Here is a 16716-nt window from a genome sequence, read left to right as displayed (position 1 = left end):
GGTGACGTCAACACAAGAGACGGAAGAAGGACGGAGCGACGACCAGGTGTGTCTTCTGTCATAATTGCATTTGGGCATACAGGTTGAATCTGAAATTACAACAAGATTGGTGATCCTCAGACTGATATTAATGTATTTAGTAATGGCCTATTTTAATTTAAAGAAAGTCCAAACAGTATGTTCTGCAGGTAAACTCCCAAAATGTGACCACATGCCTTCAGACTAAAATCATATAACGCATGTTTTAATTTCTACCAAGTTGCTCTATGTAAGTAAATATGTTTTCCATTTATAGTGGGGATCATATGATCTATTGGGAGTGGAGCAGGGACTGTAGGTAAATGGAGTGAGATTAGATGTTGCTGATTCCTTTACAAATGAATCACTGTAAAGGTCATGTGACTGGTCCACATGAGATATCACTGAGGGATAGCATTTAGACCTGTTAACATAGCAAGAATATACTTTGATTAAACCAAGGACTGAATTTAACATTAAAGGTTCAACCAAATCCTATATATATATATATATATTTTTACAATTCTTTGAGTACCAATCACGACTCTGATTCCTCATAACGAGTCACGATTTAGTATAAAATGACAAGTGTTGACAACAAGGACTGAAACATGATGGAATAGCTAGTCATGCCTTGGTTTTGCAATAATAATTAAAAAAAATGTTGGATCTTAAATAAATGGTTATTTTTCTATTCCTGAACCCAGAAAGCCCTGGAGCATCCCCTGGTCCTCTCCTGTGAGAAGGAGCCAGAGGTCCAGACCTCACCACCCAGACACCAGGCCGAGCCCAAAACAGAGCTCACCGCCAAGAGCGAGGCCGAGCCTTTCCCAGGATGGTGGATGGAGAAGATTGAGATAGAAATGGAGGTCAGTAAGTATGAGTAATGTAAGTAAATAGGTAAATACATTGATAGAGCATCCCATCCCCACTTATTGTAATACTGTGGAAACTACAGGTTGTGAAGGAAATACAAAGCTTTCTTTGGCATCTTTTATTTTTCTCAACAAAATGAACTTTCCTTTCCTCCATGCAGGTATTATCTCCCCTCAAAGTGTCTGAGACTGAGGGAGTGGCGATAAAACATAATGATCCGTCCATCATCGCCCTGGTATGTCAATTCAGGTTTTTTTTTCCTCATCCGCATATCACAATGTTTTACTCGACCGTTCAGCACAGTGATCTGTGCGAACATGGAGGCTCACGCCGTCTCCTGTTGGTTGGTTCTCAGGTCAGCCTCCTTCCATGACAATAATATAAAAGAAACATTTTATGAGGTTGAGTGTAATAACCAAAATAGGTTTGTTGTGCACTAATCCTGAGCCCATACGGAAAGACAAATGGTGTTTACTGATTCAATCAAACCTTATCTCGGTGTTGAAAGATTCAGGCATGGTAGTTTACATAGTATTTTTGCTCATTTTCACGTGCATGTTTAGTGTACAAAATGTCTGAAAATAAGGACAAGAGCCTAAACGGTTGCCTTGCTAGCAAGATGTTATTTTATCTGAGCATCAGTTTGAACCCAAAGTGATTAACTTTATAGATTACCGTACTTGTCTGTTGATTGACTCAGTTATCGACTGATCATTTAATACTTATTTCCCTTTTCCTGGATAGTTTTGTATTGAAAAAAGCAACGCATTGCAATATGAGAACCTGTGTGCATTGTTGATGTGATTTAATCATGTCTAATCTACCTGTATGTCCGTTTGCTTCATTATTTGTGCGCGCTGTAGCCGTCTCTAAACAAAGCCAGGGGTCTTAAGTGGAAAAGGCTGACTCCGCAGAAGACGGGACTGGTGGTCAAAGATGTGGTCTGTCTCCCCAGAGGATACTACCTGGCACAGCTGGAGAGGTATACGGTGTGATTGTAGATCATTTGTTTCCGTCCACGTCTCTTATAATTCCTACTTAACGCTAGCGAGGACTAAGTTGGTGATCTTTGCTTCTTGGGACTTTTTCATACTGATCATATTGGTATGAAATCAATATGGTATGGATATTCATAGTCTCTTTTTGATTGAACATTTTGTGACCCCTTTAACTTTTTCTCCAGCACCACTATTAGTCCATGATAAGTTTTATTGAACCCAAGGCCAATTTCCCCTGACATTTTCTGTTGTTCCTGAGGGAATGAATCCTAATGTTTGCTGTGACCCCACTGACCTTTCCTCTATGAAGCAACAATCGGTACATATGTTATACTTTTGCCATCACTAGCAACACTTATGGTCAGAATGAAATGAAACTCATGCTCCTTAGAGGATAAAGCCTCTCCCTTTTGGACACCCTGACACTCAGTTTGGCAAACTGCCATTCAAATTAGCTTCATACGCGCGTGTTATTTCTAAAATATTAATTGCAGCAACACATTTACACAATTTCATTCATGATAGTGACAGCCGGTTACATAATTCTAAATTGTTGTCTAGAAATATAATATCCAGTAAGAATGTCTAAATGAAGGAACCATTCCTTTGTTGTTTCAGACGCACTGTTCCCCGAGGCAGAGAACGGGCAGCGCTAGCGGCCATGGGAATGACTGCTCGCATGACCATTGATTATGGATGGTCGGCCAATCAGCTGGAGAGTCGGCTGGCGACGCTCTTCCGGGGCCGGTTTGTAAAACGAGCGGGACAAAGGTTCTCCTTCACATTTCTACAGGTGTGTGTAGTATAGTGCATTTCCTATCCCTGTGAAAGCTAGTTTGACTTCACATGGTGCAACTTTCTTGAGAGATCTCGGGTTACAAATGAAGGATTATATTTAGCTTTCCACAAACTAAAGTAAATCTGATATCTGACAGTGAATCTGGAAGGTTTCCCTCCTATTCTTCCACATGTTGGTACAATGCATATCTGGTTATGTGTGTGTGGTTTCCAGTGTGTCCTGGGCTCCGGGGTGCTATTTGTCCCAGACACTCCTGCACGGGGCTGGACAGGAGAGCAGGTGCTCAGGACCTCTGGATATGGTGCTTTGTACATCCTCAGCCAACAGGACCACCCACAGGTAAAGCACAGCTGCTCTGGGTTTCATGTGATGTGAGGGCTCCAACAGATATGGAGTCAGTGCTGGAGGTATATTGCATACATATAATGGTTGTGACCGTGTGGGAGTTCCTGTTAGAAAAATGTACTCGACACCTGGTGGTAAAATTATTCAATCAGGACATTTATTCTTTGCAAAGAGGAGCAGCGACAGAATTACACAACATGGTATGTGAATTGTGCATCCTCGACTGAGCGGAGAACTACTTTCTTAAATACATTAATCACAGAAGCTCCCATGATGTCTTTAGATTGGCTTGCATGGTCATATGATAACAAGGAACACCATGTTCTTCAAACGGAGACAAACGGTCTCATGACTTTATCAAGTAGTTTGCCAGAGTTCATATGTAAGATTTAACATGGTAGAGCTCAATGAGAAGTCTTAAGCCACAGAACATATGATTAATAATATAACAGTGAAACGGTAACTAATGAAGAGTAAATATGTTTTTTTTCTTCCAACAGTTCCCTTTTTATGTTGAAATAGTTTTCAGTAATGTATTCAATTAAACTCATTAATTAAACTTTGACATACTTCTTCAAAAGTGCATACAATTAAATACTCTTCTCTCAACAGGCAAAATCTGAGAAGTCAGCAAGCGACACACCTGTGGTGAACAGGTAAGAAAGCAGTTGCTGTTCCTGCGAAGAAACATTTAAGAATGGTGAATCGTATAATTTCCCTGACTATAGAAGTGAAGATATGAATGTGCGTTGTCTTTTGCCAGGAAGGAGCTTTGTGTGGGGAACATGACGGAGCGCTGCTCGGACAAAGACAATCGCCTGGGAAGACGACCATGCGGTCCCAGCGTGAGTTTATTCCACTCAGCAGATATGGGGGAGGTGTGAGATTTGACCAAATCTTAAAAAGTGTTTGAACCTTTCTATATGGTGTGCAGTTCACGCACAACCTGGACTCCATCCTGAGACTGTTCAGACAGGAGAACGTGGATAAAGACGTAGAAATCTGCGTTCAGGCGAGGAGGACCGACCTGCTCCACGGCGCTCTGACGGCGGTGAGGAGTCCGGACTTCTGTTTCAGAACGACGCCCATCATCTCTTTCAGTGGAGAGGAGACTGGCGGCCAAGACGGACCTCTCAGAGAATTCTTTAGGTTGTGATAATTATGATTATTGACTGAAATATAAGATGTCAATGTTTTTTGTTTCCTACACTCCTGCAGCATTTCTTTCCAAGTGATTGCAGTTTAAAAGTACTGAAAACCAAGTAATACTTTCTTAATATTATGTTTTGCTTGATTGCATTCTTTTCAGAAGAAAAGTGCTTGCAAAATGATTAACGGCACAAAGTGTAAGGCTGTAACGAACAAAGAACAAACATTTATTCATCAATCAACCTGCTGAACAATAATAAATATACATTTCCCAGAGGCATGTGTTTAATCAACATACCAAAACCAAGATTATTTGGTGTAGCGAGCTGCTGCTGCTGCTGCAGCAAGCACACTGCATTTACTCCTGCGGGCTTAATTTTATTCTCCATCTTCTGCCTAAACTTTGGAACGTAACTCGTCGCGCGGCGTTACCAGCACATGCATCAAAATACATGGAAACGCGCGGCCTGATTGGGAATCGTGTGGAATGCCTCATCCAAGCGATTCGGCTGGTCGTTTCAATATTATAACGTTGGCGATAAACTTTAAAAAAAAAAGAGTGAAGGCCATTTTGAGATAAAATGGTGTCTGTGGACAGACACAACACAGGAGCATTTGACTCTTTCATTCAGGCTGGAGTTCTTCCCTTTTCCAAGAAGTCTGAGACGGGAGACTTTGTTGCTGTTTGGAGAATGGATTTAAATCTTCTGTTAGTTAATTGCACAAAGTAATGCTCCATTGTGATTTGTTCCAGGCTGAGCTGGCTGTGCGTGCAGCTTTTCCAATCCTGGGTAATGCTTTGGTTGGTGCACGTGTCTGGGCAGATGTACCTCCTCCGGTGGCGTCACCTGTGCCACTGAAATTGGAACTAGGCGCAGAGGGAGAGGTTTTTTCTCAGTCTGTGCAATGACGGCTTCAAAACCTGTGTCTCAGTCAGATAAGGAGAAGATTGCAGGGAAATTCTCGCTGCCGCTGTCTGACATTCCTGTGTCAATGTCAGACTCAGAATCGGAACCATTTATTGCCATGTATGCTTACACATACAAGGAATTGGTCCTGGCGGAAGGTGCATACATTTAACAGTGACCTGGCTGCAGCAGGCTGACCCCTGTCTGAAGAAGCGTTTCTGCAGGTTCGCCCTGAGACTGAGGTAGCTGATCCTGTGCTGGTTGATTCAGAGCTTTCAGTGATGTGCCTGGTCGCACCCACATAATTGAGCATGACATTGATGTTGGAGATGCCAAACCGGTTGAACCTTTGTTTAATATCGGTAAATACAAATAAGCGGAAGTACTTGGATGCAGAGGTGAATTATATATGCTGTAAAATGAAATGGCGGAGCCAAGTTCTTCCAGTTGGTCCTTACCATGCGTGTTGGTTCCAAAGGCTGATAATGCGCCACGCTTCTGCTCTGACTTTCATAAGGTCAATAATGTAACTAAGCCTGACTCCTTTCCCCTTCCCAGCATAGTGTATAGCATGCCGCATATGAATATATGTGAATGCATACAAATGTCACGAATGAAATGACACGCATGACTATATGAACATCTGTTTATTGAACTTTAACAAAATTGCAAAGTGCAAATGTAAAACAAATCTCTTTTGTGGCATTTAGTCCAGTGCTTCTTTAATGTGTCTTGTCCATATATTGAAGCAATAATGATAACAAATACAATATAATAAATTTGTAATATGGCCACATATTAAGAATAAGTTTTAAGAATAAAATATTTTATAAAGAACATAAGTACCTGCTCTGCATGTCACGCACTCAGCTTCCGAAGCATCACGGCCGAGGCGAAAACATGGGTATTTTTTTTTTTGTTCGTCCATGAACTTACATTTACGTTTCGGCATGGCTGAAGATGTCATGTGCTGTTGTAAACAATGCAACTAGTGGAGGTGATAAAGGTGCTCAGTGTTGCCAGATTGGAGATGGCGAAGTATCGTACCAAAGGCTCAAAATGGTCGTATTTGGAGGATAATTATCGTGCATCTGGCAACACTGAGATCGGTTGACCAATGACAGTTCTCTCTACAGTCAGAGCTCGCGCAAGAAGGTGGAACGTAAGGGAGATACCATTTCCAAAACTTGTAAGGGCGTAATAACTAGTTTGTGAAAGACCCAGAGAAACACAAATATACAACGAGGCAAAATCCCGGACGTTTTTGGAATCCCTGCCAGATGCATTTTTTTAGGTCTCGAAAAGAGGACATGTCCGGGAAAAAGAGGACGTCTGGTCACTCTAGTTTAACAGATTTTGTAGACAATCCACTCCCAGTCTTAAGATCTCGTCTGCTCCTTCACCCTGGTGCCCCAATCACCATGGTAACCAGTGATCTGCGTCTATAAAGCAACAGCTATTCTCAAGTCCATCACAAATACAGAAATGACACCTCAATAACCTCAACAACACATCTCACTACCGGTAATACATATTTTGCAACGTCTTATGTCAGTAGTTGCAAAATGTTCTAGTTCATTATTTACAATGACAAAAAGCAAAGAGGAGCAACACATTGTCCCATTCATTACTAATGTGATAATACAATATTTCCAAGTAATTTTCTGTTTGACTAATTGATTCATCTTTAGCACTAATATGTTGTTTTTGAGAGGAATTGCATGTTCGTTCCCTGACTTTCTTTTAAACCTCTTCTCACACAGATTGACTTTGCTGGAGCTGCAGCAAAGTTCTGTGTTTGAGGGTCATCCGGGGCGTCTGTTCTTCACCTACGATCTCAAAGCGCTTGAAGACAGGAAGTATTACGAAGCAGGCGTTCTGATTGGCTGGTCTCTGACTCAGGATGGGCCCGGACCCCGTTGTCTACACCCTGCACTCTTCCAGGTATAGTGTGCATTGTCTTATGGAGACAGAAAGTTTCCTAAATCACAGTATTGAAAACACATAGTATATTATACCTAGCAGCTGTGTTGAATTGTTTTTGCATATTGATATTCTCTTTGTCATTGTGTTGTATTGTATTGTCACAGTTGGTATGTGGCCAGAATCCATCTTTGCAGGACTTCAGCTGGACAGACATTGTTGATGCTGATGCACAAATCAGGCTGCAACAGGTAAAACACACGCAGAAACCTCACGCCTGTACTTCGGACTGCAGAAATACAAAAACGATGTCTTATCAATGTTGAATTGCTGTGACTAATTTATCAAACCTGTTTGCTCCTAGCAGGAAACCATTGTTGCATACCATTTTCCTTCCACCCCCTTTTTTCTTGTCAATGTCACTACCCAAGCAATAATTAACCTCTGCAGTGCCGTGCACATACACACACGATATCAATACTCCTCTGCTCCTCTTGTAGATGCATAGTTGTACTGATGTGAAGCTGCTTTCTCCGAGTCTGTGTGAATGGGTGGCAAGCTCTGGGACCCCTGGAATCTATTCAGCCCAATCGGAGGAACTACCCTCCATTTACGTCCGCCTGGTCAAACATTACATCTACCACAGGTTTGACCCACAGACGTAGATAATACATATGCAATCACATGTTTGTAGTTCAGACCAGTTTGGCGTATGGTGTACATTTATTTTGGTACTGGGCTTGTGTCTTTAAGTCTTGTATTTGTATGTAGTGTATCCAGTTATTTATATATGAAAGTACTGCATGTCCTCTTAATAGGTTCTGCAAGTTCAACTGCAGCAGCATCAAAGTGAAATTGGAATTCATCAGAACAGTAAAACAATTTAAATACAAAAAGCCTAGTGAGCAAATGAAGCGATCACATCTGCTGTCCTTCAGGGTGGCCAGTATGATCTCCCAGTTTACAGAGGGGCTGAATCGCTGTGGTGGATTGTGGGAAACGGTGCAGTCCAACTGGGAGGAGTTTGTGCCTGTGATGACGAGCGCGCAGCAGCGGCCTCTGACTCAGGAAGAGTTCAAACGGCTCTTCACCATCTGCTACAGCCGTCCAGACAGCCAGCTGAGGGCGACCGAGGAGGCAACAGCTGGACACTGGGAAACGGTCCTTACTTTAGTCAGCGGTAAGAACGGAGAGGATGCACGGAGGATGAGAGTGAGAAGGTGTGTCAGGGTTTACTATGAGAAGTTTTTCACTAACGATTTTCCATGTGCAAAATCAGATGGTAAGGCAGATTTTTCCTTTGAAGACCTGCTCGCCTTCATCACTGGAGCTGATCATCTGCCTCCCCTCGGTTTCTCCAAATCAATTTCCCTACGTTTTTACTCCCAGGTTGGAATCTATCTATCTGTCTCGCAAGCCAGCCATTGTTAAATCACTTCATACTACAACCTGGTGAATGACAGGCACTACTGTCCTCACTGTTGTACTCACTGGTCCAATATTAACAGAATATTGCAAAGTCTCTGCAAATTGTCGCAGGTGCTGCGTCATGCACCACTGACTTACAGCAATGAGGCTCCCGCGTATGCGCAGGATTTTTTAAAACTTGACATTGATCAAAGCACTATTGACGTTTCTGAGGATTTTACAAAGATGGTAAATACATTTTTAAATGCTAAAGAAACAGGAGGTCTGACAAATCCTCATCTCTAAATATTCTTCCAGCCAATTCAAATTGTTTACAGGATACTCAACCTTTTTGTTTTATTGTAATATATGTATTACTATACAGGGCTAATAGATGTTTTTCAAAATAAAATATTATTTGTGATATGAGGAATAATGTAAATTCAATGTTATTTAAAATCAAACTAAGTATTCTTTTTTGGTTGAATTTCACAGAAGATTAGATATGCACTTTATTGTCATATTTACCTCTCCTTGCATTCATTTCCCAGGATGCGAGCATGTCAGGTGCGCGGCTGCCTACCTCCTCCACCTGCGCTCTCGAGCTCTTCCTGCCGAGGGGAGCAGCCGGGGCTGCAGACCTGTTGGCGCTGCTGAGCAGAGCCGTGCGTGAAGCCCTTGGCTTTACATGTTTCCACCCAGATGGAGATGGAGAGGGTGGCTGCACGGATGAGGTGACAAGTTCATGAAGTGGATGGATTATTGAGGTCCTGCGGAAACTGACTTTGTGGAGCTCAAAGTTTTTGTAAAATACGAACAATGTGACTGTAAAGGAAGCCAGGTGCTGGTCTGTGAGCAGTTCACTCATCTGACCTGATTAGTAAGCCTCGATCAATGTTTGCATTAAGGCTTTATTCATTCAGTCGGGTGTATGAATGCGGCTGTGGACATACTTTAATGTGCTTTGTTTCGGGGAAGAATTGTTTTTCAGAAGAATATGAAGGAATAGTATGGGCTGTTGTAATTCAGATATGATGAATTGTGTCAACATACAGCACTCGGTTGTTGACACAGGTAAAATAAACTCCATTGATGAATTCTTAAAGTTAAGATTGTCATCCACGTTTTGTTTTAATCTTTTAATAATTAATATAATATACAAAACTGTGATAAAGATTTCACCAGACTGTCTTTTTGACATCTTACAAAATGGTTTATTGCCGTGTGTCTCTGCTAATATAAATGCATTGATGTATTAAGGAAATGTTTTACAAAATGGATGGCAATTGATAACACCTGTTCAAGTGTGTGTATAATTATATTTGCTTTAAAATCAAAGTTTTAACAGGTTTCTTAAAGAATTTATGGATAAATAAAAAGTATTTTGAATATGTCTTTATTCTTTTTTTTTTTATATAGCCTGAAGACAAAAATGAAAATTCTGCAAATCCTTGCAGCAAAGGAATAACAAATGTCTGATACATACTGGCCTGAATTCAGGGTTAATCGTTAATTTGTGCCTCAAGCACATGTCATCAAAACCTTTTTGATCAACTTAACCTGCACACAGAATGTCTGTTAGACTTCCTGGACTGAAATATTTCAAGGCATTGTTTTATAGCACACAACAAACAGTGCGTTCACATTCTGGAAGGAAGATACATTCTAGAAGTTATTGATGGCACAAGGCAAATTTTTTTAGATTAATATTCAATGAACATGATCAGTTTATCAGCAACATCTGACAGATCATTAATTTCCCCTTTTCACAATTTAATCGTCGTCATACACTTTGTGTGAGACTCTCACCAAGGTATGTGAGGCGTTTCCTCATTGGTGATGAAAGGGTGGAGTGTTTCCTGGTAGTTGCTCCTCCAGTTAGAGCATGGGAATTAATCATACCTTTTTAAAAGATTGCTTGGTTAGTTTCCCATTCGACTGTGTACATTCATTGCACATCCAATTCTTGGGAATATTTCTCAGAGATTATGAAATAAAAATGGGTCCTTATGTTGATCAAGAGCATCTGGTAATGTTGAGCATTGGTTGTACCGCAACACCGTGGAGTACAACAACATTTGATGTGCTATACTCAAACTGTTGAAATACTTTTTAAAGATATGAATAAACAATTGATGCGAACAGCCACTTTACTAAGTGGAAATACTTCTAACAGTATAACCTTAAATTGCTGTCTTTAAACATTCACATTAAGCTTCTATTGGGAAACTTTAACCCTTTGAATGTTTGTCACGTTGATCTTGTAAGCTGTTCCATTCTTGAGCTGCTTTCTAAAAAACTAAAGTGAGAGAAAAAAACAGAACACATCAGGAGATTGATCTCATTCCCTCATCCACCCTTTACCATGTGTATATTATCATTGATACATTTTGCTTAAAAAGCCTTCACAAAACGCCTAAATTACACATTCTGTTTTACACACCTCTTCAACTTGTTCGATGATGGTTCCATTGCTAACCTCTCCAACGGAAGTTATCTTCATCTGTAGGGCCAGTAATGTAAAATCTGTAGGTATAAAAAAAAAAAAAAGATTTAATTACACATTTTAATGTAAAAGCCAAAACAGAGGCATCAAAATTAATAATAGCAATAGACGACTTATGCAGCATATGAATTTCTGAATTGACTACATTGTAAATTAATAAATAATTAATACATTTCTAATGTCAATTTACATATTTTTTTGTTTCAGTACAAAGAGGTACAGCTATACTTAGGATAAAAACACAAGCCTTGGTTTAGAGCCACAGGTGTCGTTATCATGGGGCCAGTTGTGGGAGCTGCAGTTGTTGAGGCCGCAGTTGTGGGAGCTGTCGTCGTTGTGGCCGTAGTTGTGGCAACATTAGTCGGAGTTGCTGTTGTTGACGGCGCAGTTGTCGGAGCTGCAGTTGTTGAGGCCGCAAGTGTGGGAGCTGTCGTTGTGGCCGTAGTTAAAGCAACATTAGTCAGAGTTGCTGTTGTTGAGGCTACTGTTGTGGGAGCTGTCGTTGTGGCCGTAGTTGAGGCAACATTAGTCGGAGTTGCTTTTGTTGAGGCTACAGTTGTGGGAGCTGTCGTTGTTGGGGCTGCAGTTGTGGGAGCTGTCGTTGAGGCAACAGTTGTGGGAGCTGCAGTTGTTGAGGCCGTAGTTGTGGGAGCTGTCGTTGAGGCCACAGTTGTGGGAGCTGTCGTTGAGGCAACAGTTGTGGAAGCTGCCGTTGTTGAGGCCGCAGTTGTGGGAGCTGTCGTTGAGGCAACAGTTGTGGGAGCTGCAGTTGTTGAGGCTGCAGTTGTGGGAGCTGTCGTTGTTGAAACAACTGCTGTGGGATCTGTCGTCATTGAGGCCGCAGTTGTGGGAGCTATCGTTGTTGAGGCCGCAGTTGAGGCAACATTAGTTGGAGCTGTCGTTGTTGAGGCAGCAGTAGTCGGAGCTGCTGTCGTTTTGGCCGTTGTTGAGACAACTGCTGTGGGATCTGTCGTCATTGAGGCCGCAGTTGTGGGAGCTGTCGCTGTTGAAGCCGCAGTTGTGGGAGCTACCGTTGTGGAGGCTGCAGTTGTGGGAGCTGTCGCTGTTGAGGCCGCAGTTGTGTGAGCTGTCGCTGTTGAAGCCGCAGTTATGGGAGCTACCGTTGTTGAGGCCGCAGTTGTGGGAGCTGCCATTGTTGAGGCTGCAGTTGTGGAAGCTATCGTTGTTGAGGTCGCAGTTGTGGGAGCTGCGGTTGTTGACTCTACATTTGTGGGAGCTGCCATTGTTGAGGCCGCAGTTGTGGGAGCTGCCGTTGTTGAGGCCGCAGTTGTGGGAGCTGCCGTTGTTGAGGCTGCAGTTGTGGGAGCTGCCGTTGTTGAGGCCGCAGTTGTGAGAGGTGCCGTTGTTGAGGCCGCAGTTGTGGGAGCTGCCGTTGTTGAGGCCGCAGTGGTGGGAGCTGCCGTTGTTGAGGTCGCAGTTGTGAGAGCTGCCGTTGTTGAGGCCGCAGTTGTTGGAGCTGCCGTTGTTGACGCCGCAGTTGTGGGAGCTGCCGTTGTTGAGGCCGCAGTTGTGAGAGCTGCCGTTGTTGAGGCCGCAGTTGTGGGAGCTGCCGTTGTTGAGGCCGCAGTACTGAGATCCGCCGTTGTGGCCGTAGTTGAGGCAACAGTAGTTGGAGCTGCCGTTGTTGACGCCGCAGTTGTGGGAGCTGCCGTTGTTGAGGCCGCAGTTGTGAGAGCTGCCGTTGTTGAGGCCGCAGTTGTGAGAGCTGCCGTTGTTGAGGCCGCAGTTGTGAGAGCTGCCATTGTTGAGGCCGCAGTTGTGGAAGCTGCCGTTGTTGAGGCCGCAGTTGTGGGAGCTGCCGTTGTTGAGGTCGCAGTTGTGAGAGCTGTCGTTGTTGAGGCCGCAGTTGTGAGAGCTGTCGTTGTTGAGGCCGCAGTTGTGGGAGCTGCCGTTGTTAAGGCCGCAGTTGTGGGAGCTGCCGTTGTTGAGGCCGCAGTTGTGGGAGCTGCCGTTGTTGAGGCCGCAGTTGTGGGAGCTATCGTTGTTGAGGCTACAGTTGTGGGAGCTCCCGTTGTTGAGGCTGCAGTTGTGGGAGCTGCCGTTGTTGAGGCCGCAGTTGTTGGAGCTGCCGTTGTTGAGGCCGCAGTTGTGGGAGCTGCCGTCGTTGAGGCCACAGTTGTGGGAGCTGCCGTTGTTGAGGCTACAGTTGTGATTGCTGTCGTAGTGGCAGCAGTTGTGGGAGCTGCCGTTTTGGCTGTAGTTGAGGCAACATTAGTTGGAGTTGCTATTGTTGAGGCTACAGTTGTGGGAGCTGCCGTCGTTGAGGCCGCAGTTGAGGCAACATTAGTTGGAGCTGTCGTTGTTGAGGCAACAGTAGTCGGAGCTGCTGTCGTTGTGGCCGTAGTTGTGGGAGCTGTCGCTGTTGAGGCCGCAGTTGTGCGAGCTGCTGTCGTTGAGGTCGCAGTTGTGGGAGCTGCCGTTGTTGAGGCCGCAGTACTGAGATCCGCCGTTGTGGCCCTAGTTGAGGCAACAGTAGTTGGAGCTGCTGTCGTTGAGGCCGCAGTTGTGGGAGCTGCCGTTGTTGAGGTCGCAGTTGTGAGAGCTGCCGTTGTTGAGGCCGCAGTTGTGGGAGCTGCCGTTGTTGAGGCCGCAGTTGTGGAAGCTGCCGCTGTTGAGGCCGCAGTTGTTGGAGCTGCCGTTGTTGAGGCCGCAGTGGTGGGAGCTGCAGTTGTTGAGGCCGCAGTTGTGGGAGCTGCCGTTGTTGAGGCCGCAGTTGTGGGAGCTGCCGTTGTTGAGGCTTCAGTTGTGATTGCTGTCGTAGTGGCCGCAGTTGTGGGAGCTGCCGTTTTGGCCGTAGTTGAGGCAACATTAGTTGGAGTTGCTATTGTTGAGGCTACAGTTATGGGAGCTGTCGTTGTTGAGGCCGCAGTTGTGGGAGCTGCCGTCGTTGAGGCCGCAGTTGAGGCAACATTAGTTGGAGCTGTCGTTGTTGAGTCAACAGTAGTCGGAGCTGCTGTCGTTGTGGCCGTAGTTGTGGGAGCTGTTGCTGTTGAGGCCGCAGTTGTGGGAGCTGTCGTTGTTGAGGCCGCAGTTGTGGGAGCTGCCGTCGTTGAGGTCGCAGTTGTGGGAGCTGCCGTTGTTGAGGCCGCAGTTGTTGGAGCTGCCGTTGTTGAGGCTGCAGTTGTGGGAGCTGCCGTTGTTGAGGCCGCAGTGGTGGGAGCTGCAGTTGTTGAGGCCGCAGTGGTGGGAGCTGCCGTTGTTGAGGCCGCAGTGGTGGGAGCTGCAGTTGTTGAGGCCGCAGTTGTGAGAGCTGCCGTTGTTGAGGCCGCTGTTGTTGGAGCTGCCGTTGTTGACGCCGCAGTTGTGGGAGCTGCAGTTGTTGAGGCCGCAGTTGTGGGAGCTGCAGTTGTTGAGGCCGCAGTTGTGGGAGCTGCCGTTGTTGAGGCCGCAGTTGTGAGAGCTGCCGTTGTTGAGGCCGCAGTTGTGGGAGCTGCCGTTGTTGAGGCCGCAGTTGTTGGAGCTGCCGTTGTTGAGGCCGCAGTTGTGGGAGCTGCCGTTGTTGAGGCTTCAGTTGTGATTGCTGTCGTAGTGGCCGCAGTTGTGGGAGCTGCCGTTTTGGCCGTAGTTGAGGCAACATTAGTTGGAGTTGCTATTGTTGAGGCTACAGTTATGGGAGCTGTCGTTGTTGAGGCCGCAGTTGTGGGAGCTGCCGTCGTTGAGGCCGCAGTTGAGGCAACATTAGTTGGAGCTGTCGTTGTTGAGTCAACAGTAGTCGGAGCTGCTGTCGTTGTGGCCGTAGTTGTGGGAGCTGTTGCTGTTGAGGCCGCAGTTGTGGGAGCTGTCGTTGTTGAGGCCGCAGTTGTGGGAGCTGCCGTCGTTGAGGTCGCAGTTGTGGGAGCTGCCGTTGTTGAGGCCGCAGTACTGAGATCCGCCGTTGTGGCCGTAGTTGAGGCAACAGTAGTTGGAGCTGCTGTCGTTGAGGCCGCAGTTGTGGGAGCTGCCGTCGTAGTGGCCGCAGTTGTGGGAGCTGCCGTTTTGGCCGTAGTTGAGGCAACATTAGTTGGAGTTGCTATTGTTGAGGCTACAGTTGTGGGAGCTGCCGTCGTTGAGGCCGCAGTTGAGGCAACATTAGTTGGAGCTGTCGTTGTTGAGGCAACATTAGTCGGAGCTGCTGTCGTTGTGGCCATAGTTGTGGGAGCTGCCGTTGTTGAGGCTGCAGTTGTGGGAGCTGTCGTTGTTGAGGCTGCAGTTGTGGGAGCTGCCGTTGTTGAGGCCGCAGTGGTGGGAGCTGCAGTTGTTGAGGCCGCAGTTGTGGGAGCTGCTGTTGTTGAGGCCGCAGTTGTTGGAGCTGCCGTTGTTGAGGCCGCAGTTGTGGGAGCTGCCGTTGTTGAGGCCGCAGTTGTGGGAGCTGCCGTTGTTGAGGCCGCAGTTGTGGGAGCTGCCGTTGTTGAGGCCGCAGTTGTGGAAGCTGCCGTTGTTGAGGCCGCAGTTGTGGGAGCTGCCGTTGTTGAGGCCGCAGTTGTGGGAGCTGCCGTTGTTGAGGCCGCAGTTGTGGGAGCTGCCGTTGTTGAGGCCGCAGTTGTGGGAGCTGCCGTTGTTGAGGCCGCAGTTGTGAGAGCTGTCGTTGTTGAGGCAACAGTTGTCAGAGCTGCTGTCGTTGTGGCCGTAGTTGTGGGAGCTGTCGCTGTTGAGGCCGCAGTTGTGGGAGCTGCCGTCGTTGAGGTCTTAGTTGTGGGAGCTGCCGTCGTTGAGGCCGCAGTTGAGGCAACATTAGTTGGAGCTGTCGTTGTTGAGGCAACAGTAGTCGGAGCTGCTGTCGTTGTGGCCATAGTTGTGGGAGCTGCCGTTGTTGAGGCTGCAGTTGTGGGAGCTGCCGTTGTTGAGGCTGCAGTTGTGGGAGCTGCCGTTGTTGAGGCTGCAGTTGTGGGAGCTGCCGTTGTTGAGGCCGCAGTTGTAGGAGCTGTCGTTGTTGAGGCCGCAGTGGTGGGAGCTGTCGTTGTTGAGGCCGCAGTTGTGAGAGCTGCCGTTGTTGAGGCCGTAGTTGTGGGAGCTGCCGTTGTTGAGGCTGCAGTTGTGGGAGCTGTCGTTGTTGAGGCTGCAGTTGCGCGAGCTGTCGTTGTTGAGGCAACAGTAGTCGAAGCTGCTGTCGTTGAGGCCGCAGTGGTGGGAGCTGCCGTTGTTGAGGCCGCAGTTGTGAGAGCTGCCGTTGTTGAGGCCGTAGTTGTGGGAGCTGCCGTTGTTGAGGCTGCAGTTGTGGGAGCTGTCGTTGTTGAGGCTGCAGTTGCGCGAGCTGTCGTTGTTGAGGCAACAGTAGTCGGAGCTGCTGTCGTTGAGTCCGCAGTTGTGGGAGCTGCCGTTTTGGCCGTAGTTGAGGCAACATTAGTTGGAGCTGCCGTTGTTGAGGCTGCAGTTGTGGGAGCTGCCGTCGTTGAGGCCGCAGTTGATGCAACATTAGTTGGAGCTGTCGTTGTTGAGGCAACAGTAGTCAGAGCTGCTGTCGTTTTGGCCGTAGTTGTGGGAGCTGCCATTGTTGAGGCCGCAGTTGTGGGAGCTGTCGTTGTTGAGGCAACAGTAGTCGGAGCTGCCGTCGTTGAGGCTGCAGTTGTGGGAGCTGCCGTTGTTGAGGCCGCAGTTGAGGCAACATTAGTTGGAGTTGCTATTGTTGAGGCTGCAGTTGTGGGAGCTGCCGTCGTTGAGGCCGCAGTTGAGGCAACATTAGTTGGAGCTGTCGTTGTTGAGACAACAGTAGTCAGAGCTGCTGTCGTTTTGGCCGTAGTTGTGGGAGCTGTTGTTGCTGGAGCCACAGTTGTGAGCGAAGTTGTTGTT

This window comes from Taurulus bubalis (genome assembly GCF_910589615.1).
Source record: "Taurulus bubalis genome assembly, chromosome: 7".
Taxonomy (NCBI): Eukaryota; Metazoa; Chordata; class Actinopteri; order Perciformes; family Cottidae; genus Taurulus; species Taurulus bubalis.
This window is presented reverse-complemented; position numbering follows the sequence as displayed.